Here is a 21,208-nt window from a genome sequence, read left to right on the forward strand (position 1 = left end):
TGCTTCCCCATGATTAGTTAACTTTGACTTGGCTCGCTCATGATTTTGTTTTTGTGTTTTGCTTTGCCTGTCTTGTAACCATCACATGGTGCAAGATCTGGGTTCTCTATCCAGTATGGAGCAATGCTGCATTTGATATCTATCATCAGAAAATATTAACTTTAGATGAATGTTTCCTTTTTTTTTTTTTTTAAAGATTCTTTGTTACGCTTTGGTCTCTAGATCTGTGTATTAAATGTACACAATTCTGAAGAGTCTTAGTCCTTTTTCCCAGGAGAAGATTTAGTTTCCTTATATCATCTTTACTGTTACTTAAATGTTTCTTTCCTGAAAACCTCTAACTCCTTTTCATGAGACAGAACAGGTAGATGGAGAGGGAGGAGGTGAGGAAGGCAGAAAATATTATTTTCAGCTTGGCTTATTCTGAATAAAAATCTTGAGTGTTCTAGAATTCTAGTTAGTATTGTAACTTTGGAATATGTGGAAAATATTTACTGTAACTTCAGAGATGAAGATCTAGGATTCTCTTTCCATTGTAATTTGAGCAGACAAACCAACTAAAATAAAACTTTTTCATTGAAATTTAAAAGGAAAAAAATACATAATTAAAAAATATATTATTTTAGTCTTTTTAAGTTTTTACCAATTATTTTCAATTATTCCATGGCAAATAAAACAATGCTTCCCTCGCCAAAGATGTCCATATCCTAATCCCCAGAACCTATGATATGTAACCCTACGTTACAAGGGGATTTTGAAAGTGTGATTAAATTAAGGATTAAGGTGCAGCTGAGAGGCTGCGCTGGTCAAGGATGCTCAGGGATAACAGAATGATGGGCAAGAAGTGACTCTCACAGTGTGAGCTGACTGAAATAGGTAGAGTAAAAGCTGCATGGGGAAGGGAACAAAGGCCTAAAGGTGAGAAGATGGAGTAACCAATGGATTGAAAGACTCAATTACACCAAAGAGAAAGTACAAAGAGTAAGAATGCAAGAAAGCTGGAAGGCTGGGGCCCGAGCTTAGGACACTGGATCATCCTCTGAAATCCCCTAAACAAGGTACTCCAGAATCTGCCCCTGTCAACTTTTATGTTTTCATTTTTTCCTGTCAGTTGCTCACTGCCCCTAAACTGAAGGAAACCAGCCGACACTCCCATAAATGTCCCTCCCTGATCGTTACTACAGGTCACTTGCTTGGTGGTGGCAAAAATTCTACCATAAAGGATTTATTGGTAAAGTATACTGTCTATCAACCATGCTTCCTCTTATCAGTGAGAAATCATTTCCAAAACTGCAACATCAGACATGGTTTTAATTTTCCTCCTTACTGCCTGGAGAAAATCTTACAATGACTAAATGGTGGACATTTGTTCACTTTAAATATGATGTTTCCATGAGACTAAACAAAGTACAGTGATACATTGCATAGCTAATTTGGTTTCTAAGTGTTTCTACCATTTAATAACTTATTATAATTTAATAACTTATTGTCACAGTTTATGGGAGTCTTCCTTGTCATTGAAACTTAATTTTTAAGTACGCAGCCACAAGATTATAAGGTAAGCAGACAACTGCCATGGAATCCAAAGACGATAATAAATAGAATGAATAGGACACAGTATACTACATTTATACAGTATTTTACTATCAACAGAGAACTTTCTTACCTACTGAACCCTTTTATGATTTCATATTTCGTCCCTTATGATTCTAATCTCTTATTTCATGCATTTTACTGATGAACTAATGCTCAGAGGAGTCAACCAAGTTATAGAAGCAGCACAGTTAAAAAAATCAATCTAGATCTGCTTACATTATACTCTCTTCAAAGTTAAAAATTATACTAATAATTATCATAATAATGGTATAAATTCTAGTAAGTATAGTAAGTATTGCTTTGTGTCAGGCACAGAGCTTGGTTTACCTTGTCTCAGGTAATCTTCATAGCAAGCCACTGAGGTGAGCTGCCTAATTCTCTCCATAGGACAAAGTAAAAATAGAGGATAGGTTTAGGAGCTTTGAGGCAAAACAAAAGTTCAAATCCTCACTGGCATCACTACTGAGTCTCTGTTCCTCATAAGAAGTAATTATTACAGCAAAGCTTTTTGCCTTTCAAGTTAACAAATATGCCTTAATTCTTAATACCTAGTGCTGAGGAGGGAACAACACAACATATACTCACATGAGTTGCTACCAAGGAGGTAAATTTGTGCAATACATTTACATAGCTTAAGGAAATAATCCTAAATGTGTAAAAACTCTGAAGCATCAAGCTGATCATTGAAACATTATTAATAATGATTCTATAATATAGAGAAAATATCAAATTTAAATATATATTCCAATGGTGTCTCTATAGCATGCTTTCAACTCTGAGATTTGATTTAGCTCTCTCTTTTACTCAGATCAAAGGGCTTTATTGCTAAAAACAGTTAATCATAAAATGACTAGAATGTATTAACTTTGAAAACAAAACTAAAGTAGTTTCCTTTCCCTATATTAATCACAAAATTTTAAAAAAACAGAATGATACATCAGGTGACATACAAGGGAAAATATGACTATTAAGCAAGCTATTTTAAGAAAAGTGCCATAACTTTAATGTCATTACTAATATTGTAGCTCTAACTTCTATCTAATCTTATAATTGGATATATTTAATAGAAGTACATAAGGTAGCAACAAAGTTCTGAACATTTACTAAACATTTCCATTTCCATGGGAAAAGTTAGAATTTTAGGAGGGTTAAAGAGCAGCATGTAAATAAGTCTTTCAAACAATAACAGGATATTTCAAATTCTCAGTGTCAAACACATTAGGATACTCGACCAACATAAAACAGATCATAAAAAAATATGCTTACAGCAGACAATAACCTCAATGCATTCTCCCCATAAAATCCAACATTATGGTATTGGCACAAAAACAGACACATAGACCAATGGAATAGAATAGAAACCCCAGAACTAGACCCACAAAATTATGGCCAACTAATCTTTGACAAAGCAGGAAAGAATATCCAATGGAAAAAAGACAGTCTCTAACAAATGGTGCTGGGAGAACTGGACAGCAACATGCAGAAGGTTGAAACTAGACCACTTTCTCACACCATTCACAAGAATAAACTCAAAATGGATAAAGGACCTGAATGTGAGACAGGAAACCATCAAAACCCTAGAGGAGAAAGCAGGAAAAGACCTCTCTGACCTCAGCCGTAGCAATTTCTTACTTGACACATCCCCAAAGGCAAGGGAATTAAAAGCAAAAATGAACTACTGGGACCTTATGAAGATAAAAAGCTTCTGCACAGCAAAGGAAACAACCAACAAAACTAAAAGGCAACCAAAGGAATGGGAAAAGATATTTGCAAATGACATATCGGACAAAGGGCTAGTATCCAAAATCTATAAAGAGCTCACCAAACTCCACACCTGAAAAACAAATAATCCAGTGAAGAAATGGGCAGAAAACATGAATAGACACTTCTCTAAAGAAGACATCCAGATAGCCAACAGGCACATGAAAAGATGCTCAACGTCGCTCCTCATCAGGGAAATAAATACAAATCAAAACAATACTCAGATATCACCTCATGCCAGTCAGAGTGGCCAAAATGAACAAATCAGGAGACTATAGATGCTGGCAAGGATGTGGAGAAACGGGAACCCTCTTGCACTGTTGGTGGGAATGCAAATTGGTGCAGCCACTCTGGAAAACAGTGTGGAGGTTCCTCAAAAAATTAAAAATAGACCTACCCTATGACCCAGCAATAGCACTGCTAGGAATTTACCCAAGGGATACAGGAGAACTGATGCATAGGGGCACTTGTACCCCAATGTTTATATCAGCACTCTCAACAATAGCCAAATTATGGAAAGAGCCTAAATGTCCATCAACTGATGAATGGATAAAGAAATTGTGGTTTATATACACAGTGGAGTACTACGTGGCAATTAGAAAGAATGAAATATGGCCCTTTGTAGCAACGTGGATGGAACTGGAGAGTGTGATGCTAAGTGAAATAAGCCATACAGAGAAAGACAGATACCATATGGTTTCACTCTTATGTGGATCCTGAGAGACTTAACAGAAACCCATTGGGGAAGGGAAGGAAAAAAAAAAAAGAGGTTAGAGTGGGAGAGAGCCAAAACATAAGAGACTGTTAAAAACTGAGAACAGAGGGTTGATGGGGGGTGGGAGGGAGGGGAGGGTGGGTGATGGGTATTGAGGAGGGCACCTTTTGGGATGAGCACTGGGTGTTGTATGGAAACCAATTTGACAATAAATTTCATATATAAAAAAAAACTGAGAACAAACTGAGGGTTGATGGGGGGTGGGAGGGAGGGGAGGGTTGGTGATGGGTATTAAGAAGGGCACCTTTTGGGATGAGCACTGGGTGTTGTATGGAAGCCAATTTGACAATAAACTTCATATATTGAAAAAAAATCCAACATTATCATGTGAGAATAAATTATTCTTTCCATCCTTACGGTATTGTCTTGCCCAAACCTGGGAGCTCATTTCAAAGTAAATTTCTAAAAGTAACACAAGCATAGATGTATAAAGGGGCTTGCTTTCAAAAAGCAGCTCAAATAATAATGTCAACCAGATTCTCTTGCATCTCATCAAGGGTTTTGTTTGGTGTTTTATTTTGATTTTTTTCTTTCTCTTATAATTCTTCTTAGAACAACTACCATCAGTGGCAAGGTCAATGTGGTCTTACCACAAGTCACTAATGACTGAATTGGTATCCTGATATCTGAGAAGTCATTTGCTGTCACATATCTATCACTAACCCTTCAGAAGAGTAAGAGTACAATGTCTTATTAAGACTTGGCCAAGTTAGGGTAGAATTTCAAACTTATTGAACTCTATATGTGCATAGGGAAAAATGGGATTGTTTTGTAGCCTATAAATACATTGCCAGCTCTAGTAAGCGACAAGACATCTCACTCTAGAAAGTCAAATGCTGCAATGTGTCACTTTCAAACTTCTCTCACTGGTCCCAGGAAAATAGGTACATATTTCAAATAAAGTTATTTAAAGTAGATTCTGGTATACAGACACCCACGTCCTCCAAAGTTAAATTTCCCAGTTAGACTGTCTCCAGTCAATCTGACCACTTCAACCTGACAGGCAAGCCAGTCAAATAAGCAGTCACAGTGGGCCAAAAATCTGTCAAAATGGTTTGCTTAACTGGTGATGACTTTCTGACTGACTTGAGCAGTCACGTTAATCAAAACAGTCAAACCAGATTTCCCATGTATACACAGTCTTAGCTCTTCCTGTGTTAGTAGGTGTGCCTTGTTTATATATTTTAAAGGAGTTTTATTAAGTTACACTGTTTAATAGAAACAAGTCAAAAATGTGACTAGCTAGTTTGACAATTAGGGCTCTCTTCAGAGTTGGTCCTCTGCTTCAGTACCAGGGAGAAAAGCCTCGTTGGGCCTGCCTGATAGCTACAGTAGATAGATATCAGGGTAGGGGTATCTGATATCTATAGTAGGGGACAGGGGGAGAGCCAGACAACAGACAAGCATTATGGAAGCTATAAGGACCCATATTCCCAGCTCCTAATATTGTTTGGTTAGAGGACTGACACGTGTCCTGACAAGGGATTAGGCTAGTTACACTTTTTGAGATTAAATGAAAACCCTTAAAAAGAACCCAGTGTAGGGTTAGTGACATAGATGTCACTCTTGACAATGGTTTTCCATTTTAGTGTGAACAGCCATTTTTGTCAGAAGAAGGATAAGCTTTAAGAACCCCCTTAATTAGGGGCGCCTGAATGGCTCAGTCAGTTAAACCCCCAACTCTTGATTTCAGCTCAGGACATGATCTTGTGGTTCATGAGATGGAGCCCTATATTGGGGTCTGTGCTGACAGTGAGGAGCCTGCTTGGGATTCTCTCTCTCCCTCACTCTCTTCCCCTCCTCTGCTTACACTCTCTCTCCCTCAAAGTAAATACATAAACATTAAAAATGATAAGAGTCCCCTTAATTAATTTAAAAATGGGGGTTACGGCAATTTAATTTCTCAGCTTGCACAAATGACAACTTTAAATTGCAGGCTGATATTTCAAAAACACTGTTAGAGCAGCAGTTGGGATTGCAGGTTTTGGAATCAGCCCACCTGGCTTCAAACCTAGGCTCTTCACTGACAAGCTGTGCACCTTCTGGCGAGTTAGTTTTTTTCCCAGTATGTAAAATAACCTTATCTATACAATGGGCACAATACTACTACTCAATTCTCAGGATTGTCCTGATTACCAAATAACAATGGTAGCAAAGCACTTTCAATAGGATAAAGTAAGGAAGACTTGCCATGGACAGGCATCCCACCAGAGGAAGATGGTCCAGCTCAAGCTCACCATAACTGTGAGAACATCTTGCTCAAATAAAGTATTTCTATAGAGTACTAGACTTCTTTTATATTTGCCCCTTATGTTTGTTTTGAGTCTTGCCCAAAATAATAGTTTTATCATTTGATATCTTTATAATTTCTAATAACAACACTAATAAGCATAGGCTGAAGTTTCTAGGTCCTCATTCTATGCTTAACGCCAGCTTAGTCACTTTCTCATTTAATAATCTTGAAACCCAATGAGGTATATTAGGTTTACACATAAAATTGAGTTTCAGTCAAATCACATGATCTGTCTGGCATCAAGCAACTGGTTTTAACAGAGCTGGTTTTAAAACCTAACCATCTTTAAAACCTACACTCATTCTAATACGCCATGTTTCTAAGAGCCTATAATGTAATAAATATCTAATAAAGAATAACATTCTTCTAGCAAAGAAGAGTAGTTGATATTGAAGATTTGGGACTTCCTAAAGAGAAACATTTGTCTATAGGGCTTCTGAAGGTATTACAAGTAAACACTGACCTATCATATTCAGAGCTCATGTTCTTTCAACTTCCTTTATTGCCACTTTGGGTTTCAAAACAATTAAAAAATGCCTGGAACACAAAATTCATATATTCTAAAGGACTTAGAACTAGACAGGATTTCAAAGACGGTTCAGTCAACAAAAACAAAAGTAGAAGGTCTTGTTAATTGAAGATGGCACGCACTGACTGAAAACTAAGCAGCTGTTGTGACATCAAGACCATTTCATACTGGTTTCCTTGGGTGATTTTTCTGTCATTGATAGAGGTAGTAATCTCAGATTATAACATGCAAAAAAAGCCTAAGGACTCTGAAGGAGCATGAATGAATGATACTTCTGGGAAGAGCCCAGGCTTCTAGCTAAAACTCAACATTGGAGGGTGCAATCCAACATATAGGATTAACATCTCAGGAGACTTGCCCGAGGTCAGTTCATCTCTCTGTGATGCCTTATCCTCTAGATGGAAATAAAAACAGTGAACTCTCTTAAATGTGCCCTATGGTCTGATTAAAGATTGAAAAGGTCTCTAAAAATCCACAGCACTCCCAGGGAAAAATGCTAAATATCATTATAATTATTACACCAAATGCCATAATTTGGTCTCCTCAGATTCCCTTTTTATGTAGATTCCATCACACTCTGACTTTTGACTTTTTGCCTCTCTGACCAAATCTCCAATGACAAAGCAAAGGGAAATGTTGAGGCAATTAGTGGGAAATGGAAGCAATTAATTCCCTTTTTTAGTAGAGACCTGGCCTCTGTGAACCAGTTTAACCAAAAATAATCAATGACCTTTCTCTGACCAAACTGAAGAAAATCTACTTGATATTTGTCACTGGTTATCCATCTACTGCTTCAACATTAATGAGTCTTTTCACTTTGCCCCTTTCTTTTTTGAAATAGAGCCATCTATTCTGGTCCCTTGTTACCTCTGCAACTGCTATTTTTGCAAATCGAATACAGTCAAAGACCTCGTTATCCATGTGTAAGCCTGGAAACCATTTTTAGTATAGCTGTGGTTTCTGATTTCCCCAACCTTTCTCCCTTGAACTGTTTCCCCTTCTCTAAAATAAAGATGGGATCTTGTTCAAAATGAATGAACTAGAACAACAAAGATACAATTTAAATTTGAAAGTGACCAAAAAAAAAAAAAAAAGATTGTATAATTCACCTAGGTCTAAGCACCATCCAGACCTAGAACCAACTCCTTGCCCCATCACTTACTCACTGATTACCTTGGGAAATTTACCTATCTTTCAAAAATCTCACTTTTCTCTAGTGAACAATGGAGATAAGAGCCTCAAGGGTATTGTCAGCCTCAAATGAGGTGATACATGCAAAGTTTTTAGCACCTGATGAGAGCCCAATCAATGTTAGCTATTATCAACTGGAGAAGAGAAGACTTCATGCAACAGAGCTGCATTTGATATTCATTCAAACTCTTCCAAGATGACTGCTACTCAAGCAGAAGTAGTTAACAGTCAGTCTCCTTTTTATCCCCAAGTAGAATATGAGTTTGGCTTATGCATTTATTTTATAAATTCTTTCCTTCTAGCATATTCTAGAATATCTTTGCTTGCTATTTTGTTGCTATTCATGTGTTTCGTATTTAGAGAAATACATTTTAAGCAACTGGTCAAAAGTTTTGTCATGTATTTCATTGGACATGCTCAGTAAGACTGAATATAGGTGAATTTAGATACTACTAGTACAACCAGTATTTCATTTTGAAACAAATAGAAATGTGAATAAATTGGCAGTACATCGACATGACCTATGAAGAAAGGCAAATTAAAAGTTACCTCCTGAATTACACAAAGAGTTGCTTTGTTCTCTACTTCATTTTGCTCTGAGAGCTCTGTCCTAGGCCTCCTCTGAGGCTGTATTTAGGAGAGGATATCGAAGCAGGGGGGAGGAGAAAGCCAGATATATGATATAGTAGCCCATTTCATGCTCTGAAAATCTGTCAGAAATGTGAGATCAAGGATCTCATAGGGAGAAGGAGAGAGGTCCTCCCTTTGGGCTCTGACCTAGATTTCCAATCTTAGAGTTCCCACATCCAGTCTAAGTTTGATATCCCAGGCATGAATTCAGAACTACTTTTCAGGCACAGGAGACCTAAACTTTAACACCACCAGACCCCCATCCTTCACACTCAGTCCCAGCCCTAGCCTTTTACTCTCCACACCAGATATTAATTCAACTCAGAATATTCAGCAAACACACACACACACACACACACACACACACACACACACACACACTTATTCAAAGTCACATGGCAAGTTAGTAGCAAGCTAAAAACGCTAAACTTCTGACTTCCCATTTCAGTGTGTTCTCTCAGCACTAAACCAAGCAACCACAAAGAAATCACTGAATCACTTGCAAATATTTGCTTGGCCCACTAGTTTGGGAGCTAACCCATGTTCATTTTCAGTGGTTATTTCTACAGTGGAAAATGACATCGTCCACCACCTTTGATTTTCTTATGAAGTAGGTTCTATCATATTTTTAGCAAAGCACTTGCCTTCTGTTCTTGCCAGAGGTACAACCGCTTTGCAAAGTATTACCCAGAGGCACACACTTGTCCTTGTTCTCTTAAAGCAGATACAGGAGTGCTCTATAAACAAAATCTAAAACTAATGGCTCTAGTCTTTCATCCCCCCAAACTGTGTTCCAAATGGCCAGAGATATCCAGCTAAAACACAATTAGATCAAGCTACTCCTCTTGTTAAAATCCTAAAACCTTAAAAGCATAGTTATGGTCTGCCCCCATCTTAACTCTCCAGCCCTACTTTATGTTATTCCCCACAATGATCGCAAGCTCTAATCAAAGACCCCTGAATGTGCCATGCTTTTCACAACTCTGCACATGCTAGTCTTTGGTCTGATGCTTTTCTCCTATCCTTTGCCTGCCTAAAGAATAGCTAATTATTTTTCAAGGGTTCTTTGAACCCTTCCCAAACCCCCAGACTCATAGGGAATTGATATATACTTTTATAACTTGCCAGTGTGTTTAATTGTTGAAATGCCTCACCTGCTCATTGGCAGGTATGCTATCTTTGGCATCTTAGCATCCTTAAAACTTAGTGCTACACCTGGTACACTCCTCTACTTATATACCTTCAACTTACCCAACTTGCATAGATATTAACTAAGTCATTGCTCAAGACAAAACTACACATTTTCTACCTTTTCCAGAAGGTGTCATCAGTCACCTCACTGGGAAGACTCACCACTGGTTTGTTCCTACCCTAAGAGTGGATACGCTCAGAGTTTTCCAAACACTATATCCCTACATGTCCACAATAAATGTTCAAAAGGTCACTAAGACAAAAAAAAAACGGTTGTTTGCAATAAAAACAATAGATGTTCTACAATTTGGGAGCATAGAGAATGTAAACACGGTAGAATACACTTAGGGGAAATATCTTTAATGGTAGGTATAATTCTGATGGAAAAAGCAAATCATACATCATGTGAAAAGAGCCTTGTACACGTGAAGGACAATCATAAGCTACAGAAGAGAAAAAGTGATTGTCTAAATGGAAACAGAGAAACTTTTGAGAATATGACCAAAAGATCAATGCCTTTCGACCTAAGATTAATTAAGGAGAAACCTAAAAGTTGGCCAGAACTTAAAGTTTGATGGTAAAAATGCTGCTGACAAAATTTCTATTGCAGACCTCAGATTGTTCAGTAGGTTCAAATCCTTTTAAGTCTGCACAGGATCAAAGGGAGCAGACATTATAAACATCTTAGCTGCTGAGATATTCCTTGCAGACACTAGCTGAGATCATTACCTGCCTATAGACAGATTTTCAAAGTAGTAGGTACTGGTCTAGTTTTGGGGGGGAGTGGGGAAAGATGTTAGATAGAATGAGTTTTTGGCAAAGGGGAGATAAAAGTGAAATATCTGACTGAACAGATAGAGAGTCCTGGCTCAAATTCTTATTTGTATGGAAATACATCTAAGGAAGCTGAGTATCTTTCAGAACTTAATTTGTTAATGTGCATATGAACTTCTGTATTGGGAACATGGTCACAAAATAAGAAATACAGAAAGAAAGGGAGGGATAGAAGGATTCTCTGGCCCAGTAGAAAAACACAGAAAGTGAATCACAATCTATTTTAGTACGGTGGTGGAGGAGAGTGTTTCAGGAAAGGCAAGAGACGATGTGCAAATACTCTTCCATGGTAACTGTTAGGAATGAACATAAGGGAGCATGGGAATCCTTATTAAAACTAAACCTCTACTTCCTAGATTCCTTTTTTTTTTTTTTTTACTTCTTACCTACTCTTTCAAATCTGCAGAGATGAAAAGAAAAACAGCAACCTAATGGATCTTTAAGATCATTAGGCCCAACCTCCTATTATATCCTGAGAGCAATTACAAAATCCGTAGCAAGGGCTTTCTCTCCTTGACCAACCTATTCCTGTAACTGGTCACCTGAGGAAATTCCACAACCTTACTATTTCACTTTTTAATAATACAGATCCCCTCAATTTTTCTGATGTTTAACATAAACCACCTGTAATACATTCTCATACCATTCTTCTTTTTTTTTTTTTTTTTTTTTTGCTAATGAGTAAGCATCCAGACTTCCCATGCTCCAATAAATACAATTTAATGGAATCACATAATTATCTATCCACTAAGCTCTCAAAGTGATGTCTGCCAAATCTTGATATGTCTCCAAACACCTGCACCCCAACCCACAGACTCCTTAACTGGCTGGTAGCTCACAAGAAAATAAGGAATATTTTTATACATTAGTTTCTTGATAAAGAAATAGTCTTTTTCTATAAGACTATTGTTAAGCTCTCCTCTTACGACTGGCTCATGCTTTGGAAGTCACTGGTGGTTCTTAATGCTTTCCTCAGCTCTGTGCCTCACAGACTCTTCCTGATCTTAGTAAACCCACTCAGCAAAATCTGAGCAGAAACTATAATTTGCACTCTACATTTGTTTTGTTTTATTTTGTTTGCCGAAGAGTGTAAAATTTGCACTGTGCTATTTGTAAACATTATCTTTCAAGATCTGCTATCATTCCACTGCTTAATTCAATATTTTATACTAAAAGAGTTAATTAAACATCTCCTTGAAGAGTATGGCATGTCTAATAAACTTTGGATAATTTTATTTGTACGTTGATTTACAAAGAGTTTAATGATTGCATTTCCACATGTATAATATGATTATTGTTGTACCAGTATCCATCATTATCCCCTTTGAATCATGTTTTATTAATTCATTTGAAACCATTGTGTAAGAATATTTCTTTCAGTTTCTCCTTTCCTTATTTCTCCTTTTCGGCTATTCAAACCACTGTTTTCAAAATTGTTCCCTACTTCCACAGTGTCAATTACTACAGTTTCTGAAAACTTCACTTATGCTATATATGTGCATCATATTTAAATGTCTCATAATTATTTTGGTTATCTAGAACTTATAACAAACCTTGTGCCATAGTCATTAAAATTAAGTTGACGCTTAAGAAACATTTTTCAGCTTGTTCCATTTTTGACATCAGCTCCAAGTTTCAGTTCAATAAAATATACTCATGCACTTAACTGTTCTACTGTTTTGTAATAAAACTGAAAAATTTTTAAATAACAATAATAATCAACATCAAAGGAATAAACAACATGGAAATTATATACACTCCACTTGTTTGATAGCTAAAAAAGACTTTTTATTCTCAAAATGGAGATCACAAAGTCGGCATATTCAAGGTAGTTTCTACCAAAAAAAGGTAAAAAGATTTACTATTCATTCAAAAGCGACTTGAAAATGTAAAGCTACACTCAGATTCATCTAAAATAGTAGTAAAGCAAAATGGTCTGAATAATCTTGATAATACACCCCACATTCTGTTTCACTTTGTTTTGTTGACACTGTCTCTGAATAGGGAAGAATTGTGAAGGTTATTTTGGTATCAATGTTAAATAAAGTTTCTAGTAAATAAGTTACTAATAAGCTACCCAAGATGAATTCAAGATTACTTCATGTTTTTTTTCTCAAAATGTCTATTCCCAGTGAAACATTTTAAGACAGTATGGGAATATAATTCACATACACAAATATATAAAAAATAGATGTGTACATATGTGTGTATGTATACAGATGTATAGATAATCCAAGTCTCTACTACAACTCTATTAGTTATTACAATTGGAAACTATTACTATAAAAATTTATTGGTGGATATTTGACATCTCCTACACAAACTTTTCAAATCCAAATCTTTATTAAAAAAAAAAAAACAGAATAATTAGTGCTGGAAAAATAACATACACTAAAGTACTTTCTGGTGTTAATTCAGCTATGAACAGAACTCATATTTTCTTACCTTTAAAAGCCGATAACATATATATTGCAAAGATGTAAACAGAAATTAACATTTATTCATAAAATAACTTATAAAATGCAACAAAATGTTAAATCAGTCCAATTTAGTAAATATCCAAGAATATTAAACTGGAAGAGGAAATTGCTTCAGTTATCATGAACAAAAATGGTAATTTCTAAATCTTGATTAAAATAAGACATTAATGAAGTTTCAGATATATTTTACCCAAATTATAGCAAATCACAGTGCAACTACCCTAACATCCTGATATCTAACGATCATGCGAGATGAAACCATAATTATAAGCAAGCCACACATACCAAAGTAAAATAAGTATTGATTAGACTTGTCTTCAGTTTGTTTAAAGTACAGAAAATTAACCTGCCAGTTTAGTTACCTACCAGCAATGATTGGATTCTATCAGTGTTATCACCTCTATAAACAGCACCAAATTATAATCCCTCTTCCCATAACATAAGCACCATGCCAAAAGAGACAACCAAAGTAAATGATCTGATCATGAATAATGAATAGTTAGGGCTGGTTGGAATCCACTTAGTTGAGGAAAGAGAAAAGAGAAGTGGCTCATTAGGGCATTTCCTGAAACTTGGTTGGAATTTCAGTTAAGGAAGAAGAAATGACACAGCAGTTTCAAGTAGGGGGACTTCCTTTCTTTATCTGAAATATGCTACCAATTTGAGAAACAGCACTCCAACAAAAGTACTCCACAGTAATGTGGCCACAGTAAAAGCTCTCCTTGATCCCGTTATTGCCCGGTAATTAACATTTCTTCCCAGAATATACACAAGCAGTACATGGTTGTTATCAAAATGGACTAAGATCCCATATTTATTGCAACATGTAAAGTCTCATATTTAACACGTCTTCAACAAACCAACCTGCTCCAATGTTCATATTTTAAAAATTGCAGTTTTGTTTAGAGTATTAATAGATTTTGAGTTTTTGCTTAAGGCAATCAAATGCCCCATATTTCATATAGTCACATTTACCTTACGTATGATTTTGTTCTCAAAATGACTCCAGGATGATTTTCATCTTGTTCAAGAATATTTTATCTTCCTATGTAGATGGAAGATACACAGTTCAGCTTATAAGATTTCTAACAATAATATAATAATTATTATTTTTCATATTCTACTGTGATCTGTAGTTTTAAGCAACAGAAGCACTGGTTACTTATTTACTGCCCTTACAAATGAAACTTTTGAAAAGATTTCACTTTATATATTAGTTATCTGTTTGAGCTGAAAAATCTAAAGATGCAACTTTTTTCCCACACTATAATATGTAAAGAGAAAATCTGCATTTATTATATAACAGTAACACCATTTGCTTACTCTATCTAAATCTATATTTTAAAACAATATATGTAGCAAAGCATTCCCATTAATTACTGAGGTTAAATGCAAAGGTTACTGTGCTTTGAAAATTCATGCAGTTGGGGCGCCTGGGTGGCTCAATCGGTTAAGCATCCAACTTTGGTTCAGGTCATAATCTGGTGGTCTGTGAATTCGAGCTCCGCATCAGGCTCTGTGCTGACAGCTCAGAGCCTGGAGCCTGCTTCAGATTCTGTGTCTCCGTCTCTCTCTGCCCCTCCCCTGCTTGCAATCTGTCTCTCTCTCTCAAAAATAAATAAATATTAAAAAAAAAAGAAAAGTCATGCAATTAAATTATTTATGTTTTTCAAGGAGTGGAAGTTATGTGAAAATATCTCAGCACTTTATATGTTGCTTCAAGAATGATAAAATTATTAAGAAAAAAAGTTCTCATTGTCAATAGCAAAGTTTTGAGTCATTTTACATTTTCCAATGATGTTGTCATACATTTAAATCTCCTAAGGTGATAGGAAGGAGTAAATATTTAATTGAGAGTAAAAGTCACTTAGATGAATAGAAGAAATAAAGAAACAAGATTAATAAGAAACACTGTTAAGAAAGAGAAACATTTGGGATTTTAACTCATATTGGAAACTACTTCAGACTAAATTACAGTTTAAAATACATTTTTTTTTGATTCAGAAGGTAAGTTTTGAAGCTGTATTACTATATGGGCATACATGTTGGTTTTGAAAAGTTGTAAATACACACATAGCTACATAGACCTAAAGAAATAGGCATCTATGTGTTTACAGTGCTTATCTCTTAAAGTGGCCCAGCAAAATAATTATGATCAAAAAAAATTATTTACCTAGAGTTTCTATACTTAATATAATAAACATGTATGTTATTTGGGCTAAAATATAGTTTTAATTTAAAAAAGTAGGTTATACATCAAAACACTTAGGGATAGCATACTACTTATGTAATACTGTATCATAAGAAATACATGTTTGGTCTTCAACCCTGGTTCCCGATTCCTGATCAGGGTGAGAGAAACATTTTTTTTTTTTAATTCATACAGTCCCTCTCAACCACATATGGCTTTATGTTAATGAGGTAATTTGCTAGGCCCCTAAACAGCGTCAGGATGGGGGCTGGTTGCCAGAGGAACCAACCATGTGACTAGAAGGTTATCTTTCTAAGTCACAGATTTTATCATTTTATTCTCCTTGTTTATAACAATCAGAAACTTCCTACTGCCTACACTTTGATTCCAAATTCTCTAGAATAGCTTACAAAAGTCTTCACAACCAAATCTGCGTCTGGACTTCAAGCTTTATTAGAAACAGCCTCCTTTCCTTCTGCTTAGAATGTCTTGCTGCAAGACTCTCCTTTTTTCAAAGTCTAGATCATATCTGACCTTTCCTTGAATCTTCCTTGAAAGATAAGGAGCTCCCCCCAAAAAAGGAAAAAAGAAAGAAAGAAAGATAAGAATTACATGTACTTGTGTGTGTACCAATATATTTTAATACCAAATAAATTTATAAATTCAATATTAATATTTATCAAAATTCTAGTTACATTCTACTGGGTATTTCTTCTATTATTTACTAAGAATAACAAATGAAAAGCATAGGCAAAATATTTTTAAAATAAAAAATAGTAAGGAAATACTTGAAATATAAGATAATGAACACATTATAAAACTACACTAATCAAAACAGTTTATTTCTGGTATATAATAGAAAACTCAAATCTTCTACATTTTTAGAAATTTAGTATATGTTGAAAATTGTACTTCACATTAGTAGGAAATTGATGCATTTCTCAATGAATACTTTAGGGGTAAGGGACTAACACTGTGTTGAGAGAAAAAGAGGGAAATAAAAGTAGAGAGAGACCCATACCTCTACAACACCAAAAATTCAATTTTAAAATCTTAAAGATTTAAATATAAAAATTTCAAAACATCATTTAGAAAAACATGAGTGATTATTTTATAACCCACAGAGTAATGTGTCAACAAAGAATAATATTGCATATTTGATCACATAAATATTAAAACCTCTCTTAGAAAAGAAGCATTTTTTGTAATTTGACAAAATAAAAACTGGTAAAATGCTTTTTCCCCCCTATAGCTTCAAAGCATATAGTATATAGTTAATTGTCACACTGTGTTACAAATGTTTGATTATTTTTTTTTGTCTTCTTACCTGAAAATGTGTGTATTGTTGGATTGGATCATAAGAATTTCTTCTTTTATTAGTAGTAATATTCTGTCTTAGTTTATGATGCTGAAAGTTATGTAAAATACATATCTCTGACTTATCCTTGGCAGGGAGTAAGGATCTAGGATAGTTATACTCCCCCAAATCTATCAATCACTGTTTTCAGTCTGCCTCCAAGGAAAATTAATTCCCAGACACATCCTGCCCAAGTTTCACATAAGCAAAGTGGATTCTGTCACAGCGAGGGCACCCCTCTGACAAAATCTCCAGTGCAGGCTGTTGGAAGACAAGCTGTCATTCACTGAAATGGTAAGGGGTATATGGAAGTATAGACAACACCAACAGCATCCGCTCCAACGTTTTAGAACTGGTCCTGTCACACAGCATACAGTCTATATTAAGTACTAAGTTTTAATGTTCTTTACATTAATCTTCCCATCAAAAGTAATACCATATTTATTTATTCATTCATTTGTTAATAAGCTTCTATTGAATGCCTTCAGTTGATCAGGCCCTAGGATAAAAAGATACACACTTATGGTTCTTAACCCTCAAAATTACAGTCTAGTAGAATTTGGAAGATAAATTACCCATGGTTTAAAACAGTTAAAAATAGGACGTCTGGGTGGCTCAGGAGGTTGGGCATCCAACTCTTGATTTCGGCTCAGGTCATGATCCCAGGGTCGTGGGATAAAACCCTGCTGAGTGTGGAGCCCTTAGTATTCTCTTTTGCTCTCTGCCCCCTCCCCTTCTTGTGCTCCTACGCTCTCTCTCTTTCAAATAAAATAGCTAAAGACAGAAAAATTAATTTAATGGAGGAGCATTTAAAATAACAAACAAAAATGATGTAAGGAATAAAAGGATTTTTTTTACATCTGATTTTCATAAGAAATAGGATATTTCAATAAGAAATACCATGAAAGTAGAGATTGTTTGGTGTCTAAAGTCAAACACATTTGGGGGCACCAAGGTAATCAATAACAGGTAATATCTAAGTTAAATAATGTTTGCATTAAAAATATTAGCAGATCAGGGGTGCCTGGGGCTCAGTTGGGTAAGCATCTAGCTCTTGATTTTGGCTCAAGTCATGATCTCACATTTGTAGGAACCAGCCCTCCTAGTTCTAGGCTGACAGTGCAAAGCCTGCTTGAGATTCTCAATCTCTCTCTCTCTCTCTCTCTCTCTCTCTGTCACACACACACACACACACACACACACACACACACACACACTGCCCCTCCCCCACTCACACTCTGTGTCTCTCTCAAAATAAATGATTAAACATTAAAATATATTAACAGATCATATAGGGAAAAACTATCTCTTGCCAAACGGTAGCTAACACACTCTTGGAAAAGGACTCAGAAAATAATTCTACAGATAGGTAAAAAGCAGAGTAGAAGATAGTATATTAGCCCTTCGAAAAAAGAAAAACATTTATATTATTCCATAAAATAAAAAATTTTAATGGAAATTGATTTTACACCTATACACTGGGGATGTTGAAGATATTTATGCCCATAAATATGACTTTTTTCTTACCAACAAGTAGCCTAGTTAAAGACAATCATCACTCTATGGAAATTTTCCAATTTGAAAAACACTGAAGAAACCCAGCTTCTCTCTTAAAAAGGAATCAAACAAATCAAAGGAAAGATATATTTCTCCTAAGAAGTTTGGAAATAAAGCCCAAGATCAATATTACCATAGAAAATAAGCAAACAAAATCAATTGTGAGTATGCAGAACTGAAATTTATATGTCACTCATGAAGAGGAATCATGCTTTTAAAGAGATTAATTTTATAATTAAGTCACTTGGCAAATAATTGGCATTGATTATTTAAAATTCTGATTTCACTTTCAGTTTGCCGAAGTGCAAAAGTCAGAAAGTGAATATTCCATGTTTTTATATCAGAACCCCAGACTTTGCCTGAGTAGCACTTTAACAAACACCAAATATCAAATCTGATCTTGAATTCTGATATCATTTAAGAACTACAGACTAACATTTAGGAGTCAATCCCACTAAAATATGAACGTTGAAACTTATTTTTATTTCTACTCTTTCATTAGCACACTAGCAAGTATAATATTTGTAAACTTTTAAAATATAAAATTGAACTTAAGTTTTATTCTATCAAAGTTATTATGTCCTTAACAAAAGGCAACCAGGCACAAGGGCCGTGGAACACCTGTAAAATGTGCATACCATTATACAATTGAAGTATTAGTTCTTTCTTCTAAAATACTCTACATCAGGGCGCCTGGGTGGCTCATTTGGTTGAGCACCTGACTTCAGTTCAGGTCCTGATCTCATGGTCTGTGGGTGTGAGCCCCGCATCGGGCTCCTTGCTGACAGATCCAAGCCTGAAGCCTGCTTCAGATTCTGTGTCTTCCTCGCTCTCTGCCCCTCCCCCACTCTCTCTCTCTCTCTCTCTCTCTCTCTCTCTCAAAAATAAACATTAAAAATAATTAAACATAATTTAAAAAATACTCTTCATCTACCTCAGTTAACTTTCAGAAATATCAAGTCATTAATCCACCAGTACCAGCAGAAGTGCATGGACTTATCATTGTTGAATGAAAATGGGTAAACTCTATCAAGAGAATCAAATGACTTTTTCAAGTTTTTCTGTCCCCAACAATTCAGTTTTGAAGAATAAAAGTCTCTAGAAACTTTTAAGGCATTAATATAATTTAATTCTTCTATGACACCAAAGGCTTTAAGATTTCCCTAGAGTTTATGTCTGATCTTGATCTTGGCATACACTAGAGTATTCAACAAGAACCAGCCCTTCTGAAAATTATGAAGTAGGCAACACTTGTCTTTAATATGAACTCTCTATGTCCTTTCCCCTTTTGCCGATAGGTGCCGTGATTCCTTATTATCTTGCCCACTTTGCTGCTAAAACTAGTTTTAGAAGACTGCCTAATTAATTCATTACATACTTTATTCACTAAGGTATAAATGAGTGATAACACTTAAAATATTCTCCTTCCCCAAAGCATTTGCATTTGGAATGTAATGAATTTTGAGGTAAAGAGGGAAGATATATTCAAATTTGTGAAGGAATTATTACAAATAAAATTCCAGAAATCAATAATATCCCATGGAGGCTGTCATCTAATCTGAGCACTGTTAGACTGAATGATGTATTATCCATAAAATAAATAAAAGCATAAAGCTTCTTTCTTTGTAATGTTAGGATGTTCCAAATGAGATGGCATGTCCCATGATTGACATTGCAACTCCCTAGAGATTGGAAAAATGACAAGTCTTTACAGTCTGCCAAAGTCATACAGTTGATCTCTGTCTGACAGGGGAGGATAGGGTATTTTGTTGAAACAAACAATTCCAAAAAGAACCAGAATGTTAAAAACAAAATGCTGTTTAAACTCTACGTGACCAGTGTGGAAAAGTGGAGAGCTCTGTTCCACACCGTTTCTAAAGGATCCTTGATAATGGAGACTCCAATTCCATACAAGCCTCCAATACCACTGAGGCAGGGAAACAAGATGTGGATAGAGGTTCTTAAAGCTTCTCCAAGAAGTGACACTCATCACTTCTGTTTATCATTCACTGACTAAAGCTATCAACGGTTAATTTAAAGGAAATTAACCTGCAATTCTCTCATATGTTGATAAGAGAGAACAGGGATTTTTGCTATTAGGGCGAAAACTGTATCATTCTCCTAATATCCTTTAACATATCAACTTTTCCCAAGGAATAACTCTTTAATGAAGGTTTGTTTTTCCATAATGTCACCTAAGAAACAAATTCAGTCCACCAGTAAAGAGCTGTGAGCTTTATTCTGAGCCATTTCACTATAAATAAAAATAAGAAGAGAGAATAGGTACAAGAATAGGAGGGGGAACAGACAGACAGAGTAGTTGAAGATGATAATTCTGATCATCATGATTTGGAGAGATAAGAACTAAAATAAAGACAAACTCTGTGTATGAATGTATGTACGTTTGTCAGTATTATGATGTTTGTTCTTAAGATCTATGCAAAAAACACCTTCCAGAATCTATCTACAAGGGGGAAATAGTCATCTTTCAGAGAAACATAAAAATATGAGAGAGACATTTCACAAATATATATTTCACTGCAAGTAAACAAAGTTTTCCTGAGGAAACTATAATAATTGTGCTTTTTTTGAGAGAGAGGGAGAGAGAATGTGCACATGTGCATGAGAAGGGAAGAGACAGAGAGAGACAATTAGCTGACTGAGCCCATCCAGGCACCCCAAAACTGTAATAATTGACAATACACTTATGTTTAAAGGAAGAAAATTTGGAAAGGGTAATAAGATCAGAGATTTGGAAGAAGATTTTGTGGAAATATTTTTCTGTGTTTCCATTTTGAGGTATTTTTAAAATTCCTTTAGAGG

General features: G+C 35.4%; 1 protein-coding gene across 4 annotated transcripts in view; it reads right to left on the reverse strand.

Moving 5' to 3' along the window:
• Positions 1–21,208, reverse strand: part of TFEC (transcription factor EC) — a 135,506-nt gene that overhangs the window by 58,626 nt on the left and 55,672 nt on the right. The window contains exon 1 of one of the 4 annotated variants that reach the window (XM_078440266.2): positions 13,647–13,787. The exons of the other annotated variants lie outside the window; for them this stretch is intronic. The gene's annotated coding sequence lies outside the window, so the exon portion shown is untranslated. Of the gene's footprint in view, positions 1–13,646; positions 13,788–21,208 lie in introns of those variants that run through there. 4 annotated transcript variants of the gene reach the window in all.

Source organism: Panthera onca, chromosome A2 (genome assembly GCF_046562875.1).
Source record: "Panthera onca isolate mPanOnc1 chromosome A2, mPanOnc1 haplotype 2, whole genome shotgun sequence".
NCBI lineage: Eukaryota > Metazoa > Chordata > Mammalia > Carnivora > Felidae > Panthera > Panthera onca.